The following is a 23,606-nucleotide window of genomic DNA, read 5'->3' as shown; positions in this document are numbered from 1 at the left end:
ACAGATGTTAGCTCAGGGCCAATCTTCCTCCAAAAAAAAAAAAGGTATCAGATAAGTTGATAATGCAGAAGTCTCATATATTTGCATGTAGTCCCCAGACCAAATAACCCCTTTGCAGAACCCAGTTTTGTGTATAGATTCTTTTGAAAGAATATAAAATTTTTGATCGTAACACACAAGTGAGTATGTGTGTCACAAATGAGAAGGGATACAAAAGATAGAAAAATTAATACTAAAATTGCAGCACTGGTTACCATGAGTGCTGACAATAATAGTTCATGCAAAATCAAAATGAGTATAGATGTTAAAAATTAAAATTAAGGGGCCGGCCCAGTAGCATCGTGGTTAAGTTTGCATGTTCCACTTCAACAGCCGGGGTTCATGGGTTCAGATCCTGGGCGAAGACCCACACACCGCTCATCAAACCATGCTGTGGTGGCATCCCACATATAAAATAGAGAAAGATTGGCACAGATGTTAGCTCAGAGCCAATCTTCCTTACACACACACACACACACACACACACAAAATTAAAATGAAGTCATCTGGCATCTAGATCACTGAAAGAGAAGTTGAAAGACTGGAGAGACATCTTCCACTCGGCCCTTGATGTGCTGTAGGGCCTACATCAAGTTGTGCCCTGCCTCTGTTATAACTGCAAAATGGAGATAACACTTCACGCCACCCTACCTCAGAGAGCTGCTAGAAGATTAGATATCAAAAAGGAAAATCCTCAAAGCCCTGTGAGTTCCTCATGAACAGAAGACATGCAATGTAATAAAATACCAGCACCTTCTACAAAACTCCTAAGAGGCTCAAGGATCTAGAAATAGGAAATGGACACCAGCAATGCAACATGGCAGACACCTCACAGGGCACAACACTAACGATCAGGGAGGCGGGGGGCAATTCTGTCCTCACCTTCCAATGAAAAGGGGGAGGAAAGAACTCTGAAATTCAGATCTACTCAGACAAGAAAAAACATCCAGGGAGAGGGAAAAAAACAGTCCTGTTTTGACAGATCGCCAATAACTCGAAAGAACGCAATTCTGACAGGTAAAATTCCAAATTCTTTGCTTCAAGGTCTTGATCTACAAGAAGACAAGTGACAACATTACTCTGGTAGTTTTTCAGGTTTAGTAAAATCTCACGTTAAAGTAAATTGGTTTCCTAGGCAGGTAAGTGTAATGATCCCCTCACACTGAATAAAATTTATGCAGAGAATACATAGAGTATTTTTCATCAATTTGTACTGGAACAAAAGCCAAAATGGCCTGTACATAGCCACCTAAAGAAAACAACTACTTTGGGGTTCATAAGGAAATTGGGAGAAGCGTATTAAATATTTATATACCCAGAGATATTCTGAAGTATGAAAAGTTTGAAATTTGAATTAAACATATTATTTTATATATGATTATATCAAGCACTTACTGTGGGTCACATGTCAGGTTAAAATAAAAAAGATGAGTAATATCCTATTCCTGGCTTTCACAAACCTCAAAGTCTAGCTCGGAGGAGGTAGAGACACAATAAAGTAGAATAGAATGTGGTAAGAGCTGGAAACAAGTATAAACAGAGTGCTGAGGAAGAATAGAGGGAAGAAGAAATGAATTCCTCATGGAATGGGAGAGAAGGGAGGGGTTCAGGAGAGTTTCAGAGAATCTGACCCTTGAACAGAACCTTCCAAAACGAACAACACGTCACCAAATACAGAAGACGGGGAAAGGGCATCCTAGATAAGTAAACAGCAGCCCACAGCCCACGGCATGTCTAGATACGTCCTAGTTAAGTGAAGCACCACAGAGACAATCTGGGAGGGCCTGAATTTCAAGGTCTTTGTGGGAGAGAGGGAGGCAGTTCACAACATATTTTTGAAAAGGAACTTGACAATTTCTATAACTACTCAATATAGGTATAAGACCGAGGCACAATGGACTGGAGCAGGGGAGGTGGTGCTGGCCCCCAGCATGAGACAGACTCCAGGGAAACTGAGAGCATGGCTGAGGCCAATTCTCTAGGTGTGGGGGAGGTGGATCAGGAGGCAGAGAAGCCAAAGGGCTTGGCAAGCTTAACCATGACTCAGGAATGGTCAGGACCAGGGTTGCCAGGAGAAGGAGCAGGCCCACATTAGGTGGGCAAAACACAGCACAGTATTCCAAATAATGGCCTCCAAAGGCAAATCCTGGGAATTTGTAAATGTTACCTCCTATGGCAAAGACTCTGCAGATGCAATTAAATGAAGGATCTTGAGACGGGGAGATCATTCTGGATTATCCAGTTGAGTCCTAAATGCAGTCAGCACCATGCTAATAAGAGTGAGGCAGGAGGAGATTTGACTAGAGAGAGAAGAGGAAAAGGCAAGGTGACCATGGAGGTAGAGACTGGAGTGATGCAGCCACAAGCCAAGGAATGTCAGCAGGCACCAGGAGCTGGAAAAGACAAGGAACAGATTCTCCCCCAGGCCTTTGGCAGGAGTGTGGTCCTGTGAACACCTAAATTTCTGTTGTTTTAAGCTACGAAGATTGTGGCAATTTGTCACAGTAGTGATAGGAAACTAACACACAGTGAGCAAAGAGTCATCCCCCACATGCTCTTCGCCATCACGATCACCAGTCTTGATGAGAATAACTCAGATGGAAGGCACTTCAACTATCACGAAAAAGTTGAAGTCCAGGCTGAAGCCTCAGAGGAAGGCTACATTACTAAACTGAGAAACTGGTCAAAATTTAGGTCATGGGACCCAGGTAAAAGCCCAGACTAGGCCAATACAAGATGGGTGGAAGAAATGCAAATCACGGCCACCAAATCATGACACATGGGGAAAGGAAGCTGGCTCTGAATAGCAGTAGGGGCAATTGGAGAGATACAGGAACTCAGAGGTCATCAATGGGCCACCAAATTTCTGGTCTAGGATAGCTGCTTAATTTCAAGTGTCCATTGGATATCCTGGAAGAGGCAAGAAGGGATGGCAAACATTTCCATGCACACTGGCTTGATTGGGACTAACTCAGGAACTAGATCATGACTCGACCATCAAATCAAGGACATCAGTGGATCTAGATGTGAGATTATGGAAATGAGACAGATGGGGCATGAAATGCTAAAAAGCTTGAAATGTGCTCTTTAGTCAATAAGGGAAATAACTCAATGGGATCCATTTCAGATGGGTGGGGGCAGGGTAAGGTATCCACAGTAGACTGTATAGCCCAGTAAGAAGGTGAATGAATCAGCCAAGGTTGGAGATGATCGAGGCCAGACATAAGAATGGAAAATGGTGAGGGACTAGAAAAATATTTGGAGGACATGGCAAGTGATTAGAATAGGGAATGAGTAATTGGTAGGGCATAGGGGCAGAAGGTAAATGACAACACCAACCTTTGAAATACAAAACTCAAATGAGAAAGAGTAGAGCAGACAGAATGAGTTTGTCTCTGGCTTAAGGTATGGGTAGGTCATGCTAGGGGTGACAGCCAGAAGCCAGTGGAACGCTAGGATTTGAAATTTAGAATGTCAGAACTGTTTGAATGTTTGAAAAAGTTATCTGTAATGGGCTCTTTCATCTTCTTCTTCCTGATCCATCACTATGAAAGGGATCCAAAAAAGATTCCTGAAACGTTCATATCCTAAGAACAATATTTTTGAACTATACTCATCCCACCCACTCATAAGAAAAATCTTGCATTGGCAGCACTTAAAAGCAAATTAGAAATTTTCTAAGAAGAAGAAAAAAAGGACCTACCATTAACCATTTCCCTTTTCTGTCTGTTAGTTTTGAGGACATCTGGTGAAATGGACAACAGAGAACAGCTACCCACGGATCATGGACAGTTGAGAAGGATGTTCCGTGATGACCTCAGGGATGACCCGATGATGGAAAAGGTGGCACGCTTTTTAAATTTGCAGAGGACATCAAGTTAGCCACTGCTGGAGCAGTCAATGCAGATCCTACGAAGAGAAAAAAAAACAGTATGTTCACTAATATGGACCACCTGGGAAAAGAGATGAGGAAAAATATTAATAAAGACACAGATTTACATGAGGAAGAAAATGTATGTTAATCAGATGCAAAAAAAGACTCATTTGTGCCCTACAGCTATAGATTCTATATTCCTCTTCACCAAAATGCTCAGGTGTTCAGTGCTCTATGGCAAGATGCAAGCAGCTACCCCATCTAGCATGTGATCTATGATGACTGGTGCTAGCTAAAACGTGGAAATGGCTTAGAGAGAGGAACATCTGCAAATCCAGAGTAGAGAGAGATCTTGTCAACATGGCTGCATAGGCAGACTCTGAACTCATCTCCTCCCATGAACACAAGAGGTTACAACTATTTTTGGGAAAATTACCCTGGATAGAAAACTGAAAACTGGATAAAAAGAACCCCCACAACAAGGGACAGTCCTGACTAAGGCAGAAGAGGTAGAAATTCCTTCTGGAGAGAAAAAAGCCACCTTCAGGAGCAGCGGAGTTTCTCAGCCAGCCAGGCGGGAGACACCCTAAGGTACACAGCCCTCCCTGGAGGAGTGAGGTCCAGAGCGGGGCCGATACTGCTATAAGCATCCTTCAGACTCAGCACAACTGAGACGGCGGTCTTACTATCTGGCTTTGCTGGCTGTTAACTGCAGCAGGGATACCCCCAGAAAAGCTATCAGATGAAAGCCAAAAAGACCTGGGTCTTAAAGGGCCCACGCACAAACTCACCTGTCTCAGCAACCTAAAATCACCAGAAAGAAGGCTGAGGGTCCTTTGGTGAAAAGAGCCTCACCTGGTAGGCTCTGGGTGCATCTCGGTGAGAGGAGAGACCTCTCTGGAGACCGAGACATTGGTAGTGGCCATTATTATCACCTAGTTCAGGTGTGCTGACACAGACAAACAGACGCCATTGAAGTTCTTCCCCTGGCCTGTTAGCTCAGGGGTCTGCCACACCCACTAGAGCACAGATTTAATCCAGTTCAGCCAGGGCAGGCAGCCCACCCTAGGGACTGGCCACACCCAATAGCAAGCCCTTAGGCTACTTGTCGCCCTGCATTGACTGGGTGCCTTGATCCTCTACAGGCAGGTGAGTGTGTCTACCTCTGTGGGCCAGGGCCTGTGTGAGGACCACGTGAACTGTGGGAGCCATTGGTGGAGAGGAGGGGGCCTCTGCAGTGGGGCATTGGGGTACACTCCAGAGGGCAGCAAAGAGTGTTCAGACCAGACTGTGTTGACTGTGTGTGTGGCCCTGTGGGGGGGTGAGGCTTATCAGCAGCAGAAGACCTGTGCTTCATGAATAGCCATAAAAGGATCAGCTCCATCTTCCAAAACCTGAAACAATTGAGTGCTCCCATGCCTAGGGCCAGCCCCACTCAGCTGCACTCCTAAGAGAACTGACAACAGCCTTGTAGGCCTGAGGCCTATCGCAAATGTAAGACCCTGAGCCTAGCAACCAGCTACACTGGCTACCTACCCAACTAAAAGGAAAACTGCGACAAGAGTGTGCTGTTAGACCTTGTAGCCAATGGTGCTGAGGCTCCCCAAACCAGATTTATACTCAGCTGGCCAGGGAAGGAAAGACTAGACTCTCTGGGTACCTGCATTAAGAGAAACCCTGCCACAACAGAAGGACATAAGTAGCCCAAAAAGGGGTCACTCCTAGATCATTTGGATTGGTGACGAGAGGGAAGCACACTGCTGGGCCTCAAAAGGCATCTCTTACTTAAGGCCACTTCTCCAAGATCAGGAGACATAGCTGTATCACCTAATACATAGAAATAAGCACAGAGAAAGAGGCATAACGAGGAGAGAAAAGAATACATTCCAAGCAAGGGAACAGGACAAAACCCCAGAAAAAGGACTAAATGGAACAGAAATAAGCGACCTACCCAACAAAGAGTTCAAACAAAAACTCATAAAGATGCTCACAGATATTGGAAGAAGACTGGATGAACACAGTGAGCGCATCAACAAAGAATTGGAAAATATAAAAAAGAACCAATCATAAATGAAGAATACTGGAAATGAAAAATTCACTAGAGGGACTCAATAGCAGAGTAGAGGATACAGAAAAACAGACCAGTGAACTGGAAGAAAGACTAGAGGAAATTACCCAAGCTGAACAGAAAAAAGAAAAAAGCATTAGACAGAATGAGAACAGTCTAAGGGAACTCTGGGACAAAATCAAGTGCACTAACATTTGTATTATAGGTGTCCCAGAAGGAGAAGAGAGAGACAAAGGGGCAGAAAATATATTTGAAAAAATAATAGCTGAAAATTTTCCTAACCTAAGTAAGGAAACAGACATCCAAGTACATGAAATTCCAGACTAGATAGTCTGGTAGGGGTGACAGCATGGGAAGGCAGCAAGGTATAACGCAAAGGACTGTGATATAATCCCTATCCTCAAGCAATTGTGTATGTTAAGATAAATAAGGTTCTGGGGCTGGCCTGGTGGTGTAGTGGTTAAGTTCGTGCACTCCACTTTGGTGGCCCAGGGTTCACTGGTTTGGATCCTGGGCACAGACCTACACACTGCTCATCAAGCCATGGTGTGGCAGCATCCCACATAGAAGAACTAGAAGAACTTACAACTAGGATATACAGCTATGTACTGGAGGTTTGGAGAGGAAAAAAAAAAGAGGGAGATTGGCAACAGATGGTAGCTCAGAGCCAATCTTCCTCACACACACAAAAAAAGCATATCTTTAAAACAACAACAAAAAAACTCATCTGATCCATAGCAGTGCGGTGCATATGTTGAGTCCCCCAAGTTTTGACCATGGACTCATTCTACTTTTTTTAAATTTAGTGCCTAGTATATAAACCATACTGAGGGGAAATGTAAATGTAAGTAATAATATTTGCCCTTAGGGAGTGAAAACCGATTAAATGGAAAATACAAAATACAGAAATATAAACATGGAAAACATAAAATGGAAATATAAAAAATGTGCAGGTAACGGTTAAGTATTCATACAAGGCAAGAAATGAGAGAGAGAAAATAAGGGTTATGAGCCTTGAAGCGAGGGGTATATATGAAGGAGAGTGGGAAGACACGAGCTGAAGCTCATAAGGAATGGGCAAAAGATACATGAGTGAAAATATGGGTGAAGGAGATTCCAAAGGATTGGAACGATAAAAGTTCAGAATGACTCCGATGTGATAGAAGTTATGACACTAAGCATAAAAAGTAAATTCTTGCTGTAGAGTAGAAGATGTTAAGAGCAACTGGTGGTTGGCCCAAGTGATGACGAGCTGACTGAGGCCAAGCTTTACTCAGAAGCACTGTAAGTCTTAAATCAGGAGAGAAAGAGACAATACGGGCTTTAACCAGAAAGCTACGTGGGGAAGAGAGAACAGAATTCCTGTGTCTTAGAGACTAGTCAGGAGGCTGTTACTGCTATCTGAGCATGAAGCTATGAGTTCCCGACCAGGGTAGAAGGAAAAAGCTGAAAGAGAGATGGCTGGGAAAAAAGAGAACTAATAAAGAATTTAAAAGTTTCAGTAACTGCGTGAATAAAGAAGATAAGGAATTGGGAAAGGTTAAAAATTACCTGGGATTACACCTCAGTAATCAGAAGGGTAAGGGTATCAACAAATAAGGCACTGGGAAGGAAGAAGGTGGACGTAGTTTGAGAAATGATTCTGAATTTGATGGTATAACCCAGATGAAATATCTTCTGTAGGGATCAGAGTCAATGCGAGCCCCGTAGACTGAAGACGGAGGGTAAGAAGTCATCACTCTGGAAGGAAGTTGAAATAATAAATATAGGCTTAGAGAAACCCTTCAGAGAAAGAATTCAGAGGCTACGGGATGAAAAGATTTTGGAATGTCTCAAACACACATCACAGCTTCTGATTTTAGTGGCAAACTATGAGGAAAAATTCTAAACCAAAGAACTTGGAAGTACTTCAGAGGTAAGGTTGAACTTATACAGGGAACATAATTCTCGAAATATTTCAAAGACAAACATCTAACAAGCAAGAGCCATCCTAAAATATCAAACTGTCAATTTTATGCTCCGTAATGACATTAAATAGAAGTCTATGGAATTTAACTATGTGAATAAGTTATGGTTAACTAATAACTTCATTTTAATCACATAACACCATGACAAAAAAGAAAAAACAAACAATGTCTCCAACAGGTACGGAGGGTCTGGTATTTTTAGTGCCTGTCTCCGCTTGCCATTGACAACTGCAATAACAACCACTGACATACATGTGTATGGTTTCTCAGGACCCTACACACTGAGAGCTTCAGTGTCAAAGAGCCACAGAAGGTTCTCAAACTTGGAAGGAAAACCAAATATTCTCTTGGGTTGTTGTCAAGCTTCTGGCAGAGAACACAAAGCTAGGAGTCATTTCCACAGCTGCACAGACAGACAGAGGGTTCTGGAGCTTGTCATTAATTGGGGGGGAAATGATATGGTTTCTGCATATACATAAACACATTTAACCATTAAGCCTTATCTTCCAGTTAAAAATGTCTCAGCGATCCTACTACAAATAAAAAACTTTACACTGCCCTCCTGTCTCATTTCCACCCCCTCCTGCAGTAACCCACCAAAAGTAAGAGAGAAATCATTTTTTCAAAGAATAAAATCTAAAAATAATGTCTACCATTTATTTGTTCTAATTTATTTAGCAATAATGGCCCACATTTATTTAATACTGATTACATATCTAGTACTGTTCTAAGCTCTTAAATATGCACAAAAACCATAAGCAGTTGGTACTATTATCACCAACGGCATTTTATATAAGGAGAAACCAAGGCACAGAGAAGCTAAGTGACCCAAAATTACATCCTTGGTATGTGGTGGAGCCAAGACTTGAATCTAATCAGTAGGATTCCAGTCCCATACTCAAGCTCATGCTGTCTATCCTGTTTGTCAAATACACGCTCCAACACCACGTCTCCCATTTAAAAACAAAAAGTAAACTATTGTTTAAAGACAGTAAACATTGTCTATGACATAAGCGTTTTTTGATTATTTCAAAAATCTCCAAGAGGACCAGATACAAACAAACCAAAGGAAAATAGCAACATATACACACGTGCGCACGTGCACAGACACTTTCTGAGCATAGTTTAAATTTTAAAGATTCCACTTGGATGCAGAGGAACTCTTGACCATTTAGGGTGATAGGAAAATGGAACAGGCCATACTAAAAGGCAAGCTGGAAGCATTCAGTCCTGAAAAAATCGATTCTCCTGAAAGACTCAGCTTTAGCTACTTTTTTTTTTTTTTTAGGAAGATTAGCCCTGAGCTAACATCTGCTGCCACTCCTCCTCTTTCTGCTGAGGAAGACTGGCCCTGAGCTAACATCCGTGCCCATCTTCCTCTACTTTATATGTGGGACGCCTACCACAGCATGGCTTGCCAAGCGGTGCCATGTCCACACCCAAGATCCCAACCACCGAACCCTGGGCCACTGAAGTGGAACGTGCGCACTTAACCACTGTGCAACTGGGCTGGCCCCCTTTGGCTACTTTTTAAAGTAGAGTTTGGACTAAATGCAGTACTGTTCTTAAGATAGTGAAGGATTTATTTTACACTTACTCTTAACTTTTCTCCCGTTTTCCCTGATTGCAGTCTAAATCTGAGTTTACAAGAATTATACAAGCATCTGGCACACGATCCTTGGTAAGCATCACAACGTTCATTAAAAACTGATGTTTCAACCTGTATTTATGAAGAATAGATTTTAATTGAAGGCGTTCACAACCAACAATCAAATTAATTGTATTTTTTGATTCTCCTAACATTTCTCTGCATCAATTGTTCTCATTTGGCTAATTTTATCTAAGACGTACTTATTTGCTACTTTATTTCAAAATTTAGAGGCGGAAACGCTCCTAAACATAACTATTAAAAGGTAGAGAAGAAAGCAACCAAGGATTTATTGATGAAATGCAATTTTCCATGTGATTCTATTTCAAATATGAGTAGAAGAGGAATAACTTTGGATTCAATCTTCCATGATCCTATGATAATCCAGAGTTGACAACACAGAACACACATGTCATTATGGTTCTACTGGGCCAAATCGTCAGAATGGAGTTTCAGAAGGAGGGTGCTAGAAACAGCATTAAAAGCTTTATCAACAGCTGCCAGAGACTGGAAACAGCCTCAGCCCCACCATTATCCATTACACGAGGATATTCAGTCCTTATCCATTACATGAGGTCCTAGTGAATCCTTCCGTCAACACCATGGTGGTGTGGAGAATGTTATAGGAAACGTGGGTGGCCATGTTTCTCTCTCCCTCACTCCCCCAACAGTACCCAATGCCCAACGTAATGCTAACGTAGCTGGATCAACAAGGAAAAACTCTTTAAAATTCAGCGTCAATAGTGAGAATAACAGAAGCCAGAAGCTCAGCATTTAAATAACAAAATAAATTCGAAAAATACCTTGAAATTACTTCCTATAAGTGACGTTGGCATTCCATGAAACTTTAGGATTTCTCTGTACTTCCAAAATCTTAGCTGCTTAGATCTATGCCTACAAGAATAAAAAACTATAGGCAGACGTAAGCAGTATAAAACTTAAAATCATATTTTCTTATTATTGCCCTCTTCAGAAATGTTTCCTAATGCCTCATCCTACACAGAACACTCTAAGCCTGTTTTTCCAAACATCATAAAACAGAAAACTAGCATCCAGGGTAGCTGTTGATGGGTATTCTGGGAAACAAAGACTCTGAGCTCAAAGTGTGAGACACACGGCATGCTATCATTCTTGGAAATGCACAGTACATATTAGTAAACTCAAGACGGAGAAGTCCAGAGGAACTTTGTGAAGTCTTGCCTACACTTATTTGATCATAGAATGCATTTTCACAAAACACTTCATGAGACACCAGGGCTGCGTAGAATACAGTTTGGAAAATGTTGCTCTACACCCTTGAGCTTAGCAATAAAGACTTAACCGTCTGACCCCAAATTACCCTTAATCCTCATCAACAACATATTTTCACAACTCTGATGAGCAATGTAGATCTCATACCCCAGTTTCCTCCATAAAAAGTCTTTCCTCCAGTCAAGTCCGTCTCCTTCCCCACCTCCTCAACAGGCATTTGCTCCACTGTTTTGTTCAGACCATTCCCCATGCTGGAATTTCTACCTTCAATCATTTTGTTCAATTTAATTCCTTAACACTTGAGATAAAATCCTACCTCGTACGTCTCCCACACATGATGTCGTCTTTCCTTTCCCCTAAAGGCCACCCCAAATAAAATGACGCTTGTTTGGGACTCACCTACTGTCCGTACTACAAATCTCTATTTCCTGTGCATATGTCTGGTCCTCCAACTACCCAAGGACTGTCTGAGAATAGGTTAGGTTCTAAGCTCTAAGTTTTTACTACAATATCTAATACACAGTATTTTGTTCCAACAGAGCAGATACTCTATACTTAAATCTTCATGGATTAGAAAACTCATGCCAGTAGCCACTCAAATGATGTTGCCGTGCCACACATGGTTTTCAGAATTAAATGACAGACACAGTAAAATGACTCAAAACACTTAATAATTAGGCATATTGATATTCTCTAGAAAATCTTTTGGCCTAGTTTAGAAATTACCAAAAGGACACAATCAAGTGAGGTCTACAAATCGACATCTCAAAGGATTCCTTTGTTGATTCCTTAAGAACGACTTAATATACACGGCACATGCTCAGACATTTAGAAAAGGGAGTAGCATTGGGATTTCCATACCTTCTGTAATCACAGAATCCACCTCTTACTCTGTACGTCAAAATTTGCAACTTCAGATATGCTTATGCAGTACGGGCATACCTGGGAGATAGTTCAGGTTCATTTCCAGGCTACCACAATAGAGCAAATAGGCAATAAACTGAGTTACACGAATTTTTTAGTTTTCCAGAGCATATATAAAAGTTATGTTTACACTATACTGTAGTTTGTTAAGGATGCAATAGCATTATGTCTAAAAATATAGTGTATATATCTTAATTAAAAAATACTGGGTGGGGCCAGCCCAGTGGCATAGCGGTTAATTTTGCACACTTCACTTCTGCAGCCCAGGGTTCGTGGGTTCAGATCCTATGTGCAGACCCACAGACTGTTCATCAAGCCATGCTGCAGCGGTGTCCCACATACAAAATAGAAGACTGGCATAGATGTTAGCTCAGGGCAAATCTTCCTCAAGCGAAAAAAAAAAAAAAAAGATTGGCAAGAGATGTTAGCTCAGGGCAAACTTTCCTCAGCCAAATAAATAAATACTTTACTGCTTAAAAATGTTAACTATCATTTGAGCCTTCAGCGAGAGAGAATCTTTTTGCTGGTGGAGGGTCTTGCCTCCATGTTGACGGTTGCTGACTGACAGGGTGGTGGTTGCTGAAGGGTGGGGTGGCTGCAGCAATGTTTTAAAATTAGAAAATAAAGTGTGCCACATTGATTGACTCTTCCTTTCCTGAACAACTTCTCTGTAGCATGCGATGCTGTTTGATAGCATTTTACCCACAGTAGAACTTCTTTCAAAACTGAAGTCAATCCTCTCAAACCCTGCTGCTGCTTTGTCAACTAAGGGGATGCAATATTCTAAATCCTTTGTTGTCATGTCAACAATCTTCACAGAATGGTCCCTAGATTTCACCTCAAGAAACCACTCTCTTTGCTTTTCCATAAGAAGCAACTCCTCATCCACTGAAGTTTCATCATGAGATGGCAGCAATTCAGTCACATCTTCAGGCTCCACTTCGAATTCTAGTTCTCGCGCTATTTCCACCACATCTGCAGTTCCTTCCTGAACTGAAGCCTTGAACTTCTCAAAGTCATCCGTGAGAACTGGAATCAACTTCTTCCAAACTCCTGTTAAGGCTCATATTTTGACCTCTTCCCATGAACCATGGATGTTCTCAACGGTATCTAGAATGGTGAACCCCTTCCAGATGGCTTTCAATTGACTTTGCCCAGATCCATCAGAAGAATTACTGTCGATGGCAGCTTCAGCCTTACAAAATGCATTTCTTAAATAATAAGACTCGAAAGTCAAAATTAGTCCCTGATCCATGGGCTGCAGAATGGATGCTGTGTTAGCAAGCATGAAAACAACATCCATCTCACACATCTCCATCAGAGCTCTTTGATGACCGGGTGCATTGTCAATGCACAGCAATATTTTGAAAGAAATCTTTTCTCCTGAGCAGTAGGTCTCAACGGTGGGCTTAAAACATTCACTAAATTGTGTTGTAAACAGATGTGCTGTCATCTAGGCTTTGTTGTTCCATTTATAGAGCACAGGAGGAGCAGATTTAGCTAATTCTTAAGGATTAAAATCCCTAGGGTTTTTTGGAATGATAAGTGAGCACTGGCTTCAACTTAAAGTCACCAGCTGCATTAGCCTCTAACAAGAGAGTCAGTCTGTCCTTTGAAGCTTTGAAGCCAGGCACTGACTTCTCCTCTCTAACTATGAAAGTCCTAGATGGCATCTCCTTCCAATAGAAGCCTGTTGTGTCTACATTAAACATCTGTTGTTTCGTGTGGCCCCTTCATCAAGGACCTTAGCTAGATCTTCTGGAGAACTTTCTGAAGCTTCTGCATCAGCACTTGCTGCTTCACCTTGCACTTTTATGTTAGGGAGACAGCTTCCTTTCTCAAACCTTGTGAACCAACCTCTGCTAGCTTCAAGCTTTTCTTCTGCAGCTTCCTCACCTCTCTCAGCCTTCACAGAATTGAAGAGAGTTAGGGCCTTGCTCTAGATTAGGCTTTGGTGTAAGGGAATGTTGTGGCTGGTTTGATCTTCTATCCAGACCATTGAAACTTTCTCCATATCAGCAATAAGGCTGTTTCACTTTCTTATCACTCTTGTGTTCACTGGAGTAGCACTTTTAATTTCCTTCAAGAACTTTTCCTTTACATTCACAGCCTGGATGTTTGGTACAAGAGGCCTCGCTTTTGTCCTGTCTCAGCTTTTGACATGCCTTCCTCACTAAGCTTAATCATTTCTAGTTTTGATTTAAAGTGAGAAACGAGAGACTCTTCCTTTCACTTGAAAACTTAGAGTCCATGGTAGGGTTATTAATTAGCATAATTTCAATATTGTTGTGTCTCAGAGAATAGGGAGGCCTGAGAAGAGGGAGAGAGATGTGGGCAAAGCAGGCCAATGGAGCAGTCAGAACACACAAACATTTACTGATTCAGTTCACCATCTTATACGGGTGTGGTTCATGGCACCCCAAAACAATTACAATAATAACATCAAAGATCACAGATCACAACAAATATAATAATAATGAAAAAGTTTGTGATATTGTGAAATTACCACAATGTGACAGAGACACAAAGTGAGCAAACGCTGTCGGAAAAATGACGCCCATAGACTTGCTCAATGCAGTGGTGCCACAAACCTTCAATTTGTAAAAAAACGAAATATCTGCAAAGCTCAATAAAACGATGTATGCCTGTATGTGCACAAGTCTGATTTTATCCCCTCTCCAGGACACGCATGTGACTCTCCTCTTTTCAGGGGACCTTCAGATGACACCAGCCTATCTAAAGACAACCGCAACCATATGGCATATCCATCTCTATGGAGGAAATAAGTTCACACCTAGGAGTATCTGATTTTGGCAAATTAAATTAAGAAAGTTCACAGAAGTCTGAAGGTGCAGAGTATTCACAAAGAATTCCAGACTTCAAAGTAACTGGATAATAGACCTGGAGAGAACACAATACATATTTACCAGGATGACATCTGAAAAACCACTCAGACAGGAAGATGGCTAGCCTAAAAGTCAATATTACACTTTCTTAACCAGGTGAAAAGAATAATTAATATACAGTGAGTACAGGATGGCTGAGAACCTACAAAAGCAGTTCATTATGTAATTCCAGAATCAGAATTATTGTTCTGGGGCTTAGAGTAGGGAGCATCCAAACTTGCCCTCGGGAAGCAGTAGAGGATTGATTAAAAGCCCTGGAGCAAGTGGTCCTGATTCAAATCCTGGCTCCACTTCGTCCTAGATATCTGACGGGGGCAAATTTCTTCTCTGAGTTTCCTCATCTGACCAATGTGGATAAAATAATCTCCACTCCACTGGGTGGTGAAGTTTCAATGTGATAACATCTGAGACATGCTTACAACACTGCTTAGGACCCAGAAAGCATGTGATACATATTAGCCTTATTACATCCCTGTGATCTAAGTAGACTTATCCTGAAGGCTGCTACTGCAGTGACTAAATGAGCACAGACACAATCCTCTATCCTGCTCCCTTTAATGCTATTCCGTACTGTTGTGTGGATTACTTATTCCAAGAGGAACAGAAAAGGCTTGCTGTGGGCGTTCATTAGTAATAATTATTTACAGTCCCTAAGTCCTACTCACGTCCTGCAGGGGAGGTAAAATTACAACTTTAGACAAACAATCATCGTCACAGGGAAATCCATAAAGCAATCTAAATTATAATTCTGTTACTGGCATAGCTGTGGAAGTTGCACGTTTGAGTTACATTGTCATTCATTTGCACATATTTACCATGTTTTTATGTGCACATGGTTTTAGCATCATATACAACAGGAACAGGTCATTCTATGTAGAGTCACTATGAACGTGAAAGATATTAATATTTTTCTCTCTTTGCTTGATCGAAGGAAAAAGTTTCAAAAGAAAAATCTAGGCTTTAATGGTTCTTTCATTTCATTTAACACGTTAATAAATACTTTATGGAAAAAAGAAGGAGCAAATATTTTCATCTTATTATAGCTGAAAAACTCTTAAAAGAACACTCAGAAGTTCTTTCATTATCAAATAAATGTGAGTTTAACAAAGTCTTAATAGGTGTCATTTGAGGAAAGCTCTGCAACTTAAATCTACTTGGTACTATTTCCAGTTATTATTTATTTGTTCTTTCGTTCCCATCTCTATTTCTTAATCTTTTCCTTTATCTCACACTCAACATCATTTTTGTTTTTATCTTTGGACCTCATCTTTCTTTCATGTCTTCTAAGATATCTTTTTACCTTTTCAGTAGGTGACTTAATTTTGGTGTAGTTCTTTCACATATAAATTTTCAGTACTGTCACTCTTTCTAAAAGTCAAGTCTCATTCCTCCCTTTTCTTCCCACCCTGCTAACTTCCTTTGAGAAGGACTGCTTTTTGGCGTTTGTTGCTGATAGAAAGTAGAAGTGACAGAGCATAAGCTGAGAACTCAAGCCAGCTTCAAATCAGCTTGAAGTCGACACTCTCCTTGAGAATATGGTCCCCTCCATCTCTGAAGGTGGAAAGACTTGCTTTCCACTCACTGTACTCCTCCCCTCCACAGGGTATAGGAACACAACAAATTAAGTGGTAAGCACACAAAATGAAAACAGTTTTGTATTACAGCATATATTGGAAAGTTTCTCATTCTTTATTTTGTTTTTATTTTAAAGGGTTTTTTTTTCCGTGAGGAAGATTGGCCCTGAGCTAACATCTGTTGCCAATCTTTCTCCTTTTTTTTTCCCCTCCCAAAAGCCCCAGTACATAGTTGTATATCCTAGCTGTAAGTCCTTCTAGTTCCTCTACTCCTCTACGTGGGATGCCGCCACAGCACGGCTTGACGAGCAGTATGTAGGTCTGCACCCAGGAACCAAACTGGCGAACCCTGGGCCATCACAACAGAGCGCGTGAACTTAACCACTATGCCACCAGGCCAGCTCCCTAAAAGATAGTTTCTCATTCTATATGTAATATATAAAACATAAGTTTCTCATTATATATAATGCTATATGTAATGAAATATAAATATTTATAAACATAAAAACATGCAATTTTACATCTTCTCTAACAAAATCTAGTGGTAATTCTATTATTTAACAAAAAGACTCTAAAATTTTATTTGGGTCTAATTAACACATTCTTAATATGATAAAAATGCCTGAGTTTTGCAGGATACGTGCTTAGCTAGTTATGCTAACATGCCAAAAGGCCCAGAAGTCATAAAACCCCATGTTCTGTTTTGTGCTGTCATTGTTATTTCTATGTAGTAATATTTCATAGAGATAATCAGCAATATGTTAACTTTCCAACCTATGTTTACTTTAAAAAGACCTTGGCATTTTTATTTAGACTTAGGGTCACACTTCTGTTAAATTAAAAGAGACTATAAGGTCATTTAGCCCTCCTGCAAACACACGTCCTGCAAAGTTCCTCTCCTGCAAATATGTGTCAACCACGGGAGGATCTAAGAACACAACTTCCTTTCTAGGAATTTAATATAAAGCTGATTCATCTTTGAACCCATCTAAAAATGGGATTAGTTAATGAAGAACTGCAAAGGACATAAAAAATAAAGTAATCTTATCTCAACAGTAGTTTAAACACAGGAATTCAGCACCCGCATGAGGCTCCATCAACTATGCGGGCAATGGGAGCCAGCCCTCGCCGGCTACAGGCTTACCCTCTGTCTTAACTGTTGCTGACTCCATTTGCTCTCTGTGCAAGTGTAAGACCCCAAATTTGGCCTGTGGACCCGCCAGTAGCAAAATGGAAAGGGTCCAAAACCACTTCACCTTGCTTTATAAAGGTCACTGACCTCAATTTTCATAATGAATCGCTTTAGAAATGCATTTGTTTTTGAAATAATCCAGAAGAGAGATGTCGGGTTTGGCTGGGATAGGTCTTTCACTATTTAATGGCTCCCCCCGAGTGTCAGCTGTAATTCAAAATGTGAAGTCGATCAGGTTTGGGGGAACTTTCTGAAATCCTTTTCGACTTCCCCTGTATTCATCCAAGACAACTACAAAACAACCTACTGAATTCTCTTCATTCCCAAATGTCCAATTTCTCACCCTAAGTGCCCCCTCCCACGTGTCCCCCAGCATCCCTCATTACAGCACTCACCCCCATCCTGACTTTCTCTGCTACACACCAGACCAGAATTTCTTAAACTTAAGAAATCTACAAAAGTCTACTCATTCTCCCAGTATTGACCTAAATTATTTTATTAGATTTTCAAAATACGTTCACAAACACAACTATGAATAAACTCCTTAAGTTCCTTAAGCTTGTAACTCCTACAGAACTATAAAACCGAAATAAATTTTTAAGAAAAATTCATGAAAAGCTACAAAACCAACATGAATTCATTTAACAGTATTAGTTGACTGCAATAGATTAGGTTTGGCAACAACTAATTTGTCACTTGCTGCCTGACTATGGCACTGATGCTACAGCCAAAATTCTTTGGAGCTAAGAGTGCTTATGTTAGTCTGGACAGCAGTATGGCTCAATTCTCCCACCACTTCTTCTATTCGACCTATATCAGAAAAGGATGTCATCCAGCCTAAACTTGGTATAAACTCATCACTTATAAATCAATCATTAGCCAGAAACAAAGACTATGACTGAGAGGCAGGCACAAATGTAAACACAGGTGCTGAAGTTTAATGGGATGACCCTGTCATAACATTACCATTCAGATGATTCAGAATGTGTTTATATCAGTTTATTATTATTATTATCAAAATGAAAACACAAAGTTATGATGGTCTGGTGGAGAACCGAAGTCCCTAAAAATATATGCTCTGGACAGAAGACTCCACAGCCCAATTGATGGACAACTCTCCAGCTACACTCCTCCATCCTTACTCTCAGTCCAGCTACCATATGGGAAAGCAATACAATGAGTCAATCCCTCATGTGGAGCCGTCTTACTTTCCAAGAATATTCATCATTTAAAAATGAACTCTTGAAGGGGTCACAATGTCTTTAATCCAAAGAGTAAGGTTTTAACTAGAATCTCAAGCATGATGGGAAAAGAGAGAGAGAGACAGAGAGAAGGAAAGCCAACCAGCCAGCCAGCAAGGAGGAGAGAGAGTAAGGGAAGGAGAACAAGAGTGAGATTTATTTAGGGGGAGAGTTTTTAGGGAGAAATTGTTTAATTCCCATTGCTCTCTAATAACAGCACACTCCACGTAGACTTCTTTTCATCCTTCATTCAACGGCATTTTGACTATCGGTGTTATTCCCAGAGCAAATAACAATTTATATTTGCCTCATGTTAAGCACATACGTGTGTGCATGTGCACACCCACATCCCGTGTGCCACTCGGGTCCACAAACCCAGGTCTAAGTAGCTCCAAAGCACGAGCCCCTCCCTTCTCTTCCTTTCCCTGACTTCCTCTGGAAAAAGTACAGATGCGGTGCCTAACGCAGAAGTAGCCCTGAAATGAGAAATTTGTCTCTTATTATCTGTTGCGGCTGCTGCCCAATCCCAAAAGACAGAGAACCGTGCTCCAGCTGGAGGCACAACAGTGACGCGGCCGTCCCCAAGAGGAAACTCACAATCTTGCACCCAAATATTTTAACCTCAGCCCAGCAGGTAACAGCTATATTCTCAACAAATTTAACTCACCAACCTTTTCCCAAGATCTATTATGTGAGATTTATTTTGGAGCCTATACCACAGAAGAAAACTAAACTGCAAAGAAACAAACATAATAATAAATGATAGTCTTAATAATAATAACAGCTAACATGGATTGTGCCAGGCACGTGTTACGAGAGCTTTACCTAGATTTTCTCATTTACCCTCACAAATTTGAGATATGTAAAATTACCACAAGCGATATGTACACACAGCAACTCCCATAAGTTTAAACATTGAAACCAGAGTCCTGAAAACGTCATTACCATTGTCTGACACAGAAGGACACTTTGACTTCATATGATATTACTATTGATTTATAATTGACATAAAATATTGAATAGATATAAAAATATTTAAGACATGTAAGAATGAAGAACTTTTTAAAAATATGGACACTCTATTAGTCAGCGAGGGCTGCCATCACAGAGTACCCTAGACTGGGTGTCTTAAACAACAAAACTTATTTTCTCACAGCTCTGGAATCCGGAAGTCCAAGATCAAGGTGCTGGCAGGTTCGGCTTCTTTCAAAGCTTCTCTTCTTGACTTGTAGATGGTCACCCGGTCACCCTCTTGCTGCCTCTTTCACATGGATCCTCTTGGCTTTGCTTCCCTGTCATCTTTTTTGTGTGTCCAAATTGCTCTTCTCGAAGGCCATGAGTCAGATTGGATAAGGGCCCACTCTAACAGCCTCATTTTAACTTAATCACCTCCTTAAAGAACTTATCTCCAAATAAGGTTATATTCTGGAGTACTAGGAGTTGAGATTTCAACACATGAATTTGGGGGAAACATAATTCAACCCACAACAGACACCCATATTCCATGTCAATGAAACAAACTGAACATTTGCAGCCCCTCTGTGGGTCCCTTCCAGATCACAACCCTCTTCCCTTAGTGGCAACTACTCTTTTCATTTTTGTTTTGCATTTCTTAATAGTTTTACCAACTATATTTGCATGTTTAAGACATTACTTTTTTCTCTAACAATCATTTAAAGCAACAAATTTCCCTCGAATTAGTCCTTTAGCTGCATCTCTCACAGACTTTGATATACTGGATATGCATTATCATCATTTCAAAATATATTCTTCTGTGACCTATGGGTTATTTAGAAGTATGTTGTTCAATTTCTAAATGTGAGGGTAATTTCTAGATGGCTTTCTGTTATTAACTTCTGATTTAATTTTGTTATTGTCAAAGAATATACTTTCTATGAATCAATCCCTTTTAAATTACAGAGACTTGTTTGATGGCTCAGCATATGGTCTCACATTTGGCATTAAAATAATAAAGTTAAGAACAGCATAATTTAACATGGCTGCATTCCCTGTGGCTAAGGTGACTCAAGACATCAGTCACTTATAGGATTGCTTAAACAAGTAGAAGCAAGCTAAAAACAATTTTTTTTTTAATTAGGTGAAAATTTGATTACTACTTGTGGAAAATGGACAAAGCTTTCATTTTTAGGGACATGAGTATTCTTTTTTACCCAAAGTATTGACTAAAAGAGTCTGAAAATAGTAATCATATATTAGAGTTATACCATTTTTTTAAACATCCCATAGAATTTCTAAACCAAATATTAATCACTTACTCTAGCAGTCAAGTATTAAGAGATACCAAGAGATCAAGAAATTATCTTAAAACTTATCCCATGGCAAATTGAACTGACCTGGTATTTGGGATTTCCTTAAGAAATATCCAGAGAGACTGTCCAGCATCAAGGTTTATAGATAAAAGTTATACAGTAGTGCCCCCTTATCCACGGTTTTGCTTTCTGCAGTTTTGGGTTACCTGCAGTCAACCGTGGTCCACAAATGTTAAACAGAAAATTCCAGAAATAAATGACACATAAATTTTAAATTGTGTGCTATTCTGAGTAGTGTGATGAAATCTTGCACTGTCCTGCTCCCATCCTGCCCGGGATGTGAATCATCCCTTCGTCCAGCTTATCCACACTATATACACTATCCGCCCATTAGTCACTTACGAGCCATCTTGGTTATCAGATTGACTGTCGCATTATCACAGGGCTTGTGTTCAAGTAACCCTTATTTTATGTAATAGGGGTCCCAGAGAGCAAAAGTGGTGACGCTGGCAATTTGGATATGCCCAAGAAAAGTTACTGTTGTTAATCTCTGTGTCTAATTTATAAATTAAACTTTATCTTAGGTATGTATGTATAAGAAAAAACATAGTATATATAGGATTCAGTACTGTCCACGGTTTCAGGCATCCACTAGGGGTCTTGGAATGCATCCCCCGTGGATAAGGGAGGACTACAGTATACAATAAAAATGTAAACCTTTTCTTCAAAGGTTTCCAAATATATTACAGGAGAAAAAAGCATACAAAACTACTTTCAAATTTCTACAAATTATGGCAACCTAAAATAGTGACAAATTTTTTTAAACGAAAAAACAACCATTCAGTGCTCACTGTCTTACATTAGGGAAAACCATTTGGTCATGTCCAGTTCCCCCAAAACTATTTTAACACCAGGATTCAGAAGTAAACCTTATTTAGATGGATTTCTAGTCAAGAACTTGACCTACAAAAGTTATATAAATCAAAAAGTTAGGCAATATCCTCAAAGGAAGGAACTAAAATGGTTTCAAATTTTTCAGCCTGGGGAAAAAAAAATGAACTAGAAGAAACATAAATGTTTCCTAAATACTTTATACCACATAGCTAAGTAGAGAGGATTTTTAACACCTAATTTTTAAACTTCTTTAAAAGTGAATTTCCATAAGTACTATGGAAATAGCATGCTCTAATTTTAACCATAATCATGGTAACTACTGACATTTTTGCAATCACCTTTTAAAATAAGACTCCAGAGATGCAGCTTCTGGGGTTGTTGCATTCCAACGTGCTGTTAGGAACACTGTATGCATAGAGCTGTTGGTTTGACGGTGCTTGCACTGCTTCAAACATTCCTCTGGTGAGCCTGTGTTAATGAAAATTCTTCTTTCCAAAGATTCTTTTGGACCACTCTTACAGAAATCTTGTATCAGAGCCAGCAAACAGCTCCATGCAGATCTGCAACTGTACATTTTTCAGGCATTACACTAGATTTTCTTATACAGTTCCCTATTAAAATGGTTTAAATTCCAAAGCAAGCCTTGGGAAACAGAGCCCACACTATCTCAAGCCTTTCTACAGCATCTGGCAATGGGACTGGAGGGGAGAAATGAAAAAACAAAAGTAGTTTTCAACACTTATGTTGGAGAGGCAAATTAATCCTTACTACGGGAACAAGGGGCAAGCCTTTTGTAATCATCGATCCTGAAACGTTCTTATGACAATTTTGATTTTACAAAATTAGGTTTTGGCCTTAGCCTGCAGGTATTTCCCTATTGCATTCTGGATTAATCCACCTTTACAGCTAATTCCTGTCAAAATGACAAAGGAGAATTGATTTCTTTTGGTGAGGTAGCCTTATCAATGGAAACTTCTACGCAGTGATTGACGAGGTGTTAGAGGATAGAACCATTAACTGATTTGTAATAATAATAAAAAAAAAACAGCAAAATCTCCACTTATGACCAGCAATTGATAAAGGTACCTCTTTTCCATTGGTAAATTTCTTTAATCTAAAATTTATAAAGCAGTCCAACTCAACAATCACTCAACTTAATCTACCACAGCTTTATTAAAGCAATTCCCACTGACACGGCCTAAGTTAAAGGTCACTCAGCATGGTCATCATAATATTAAATAAGCAAAAAATTTAAAAGTCAAATGGAAAATGCTGTTTAAAGTTATATTGTGGTGTAATGGAAAACTTGCAGCTCTGCAATCAGATGATCTAAATTCAAAGTCCTGCTTGGCACTTATTAAGCATTTTACTTAAGTTGTCTGAGTCTCAGTTTTCTCATTTCCAAAATGTACAAACCCCTACCTTGCCGAGGAATTGTACTAAGTGAGGTAATAAAAGTAAAATGTCTGATATACAGCAGAGACTATAATAGTTAATTGCTAAATAGCTAGTTTTATTAGTATTATTGTGTGGAATAAAACCTTAAGAGCAAATCACTTTCTCATCTGTCCATGTCCATATTAAACTAATTGGGCAAAGTAAAAATTCCATTTAATGGGCTTCTCTCAGGCTCTTCTTAAAAAACAAAAAAATCCAGCATTTTTCCAACAATAAAATTGTGTTATTACAATGTCCTTAATGATATATTAGCTTTTTATATTGTTGGTTTCACTTTCACAAGGGAACTGAAAGGAACAA

General features: G+C 40.0%; 1 long non-coding RNA gene across 5 annotated transcripts in view; it reads right to left on the bottom strand.

Annotated features, from left to right (window-relative positions):
• The window catches only part of LOC103555097 (uncharacterized), a 363,041-nt gene that overhangs the window by 78,788 nt on the left and 260,647 nt on the right, over window positions 1–23,606 (bottom strand). For all 5 annotated transcript variants that reach the window (XR_011529647.1, XR_011529644.1, XR_011529643.1 and 2 more), the window contains one exon: window positions 3,743–3,948. This is a non-coding gene — a long non-coding RNA (uncharacterized lncRNA). The remainder of the gene's footprint in view (window positions 1–3,742; window positions 3,949–23,606) is intronic.

This window comes from Equus przewalskii, chromosome 19 (genome assembly GCF_037783145.1).
Source record: "Equus przewalskii isolate Varuska chromosome 19, EquPr2, whole genome shotgun sequence".
In the NCBI taxonomy this organism is placed as follows: domain Eukaryota; kingdom Metazoa; phylum Chordata; class Mammalia; order Perissodactyla; family Equidae; genus Equus; species Equus przewalskii.
Note: the sequence above shows the minus strand (reverse complement) of the source record. Positions and strands in the feature narration are given on the sequence as shown.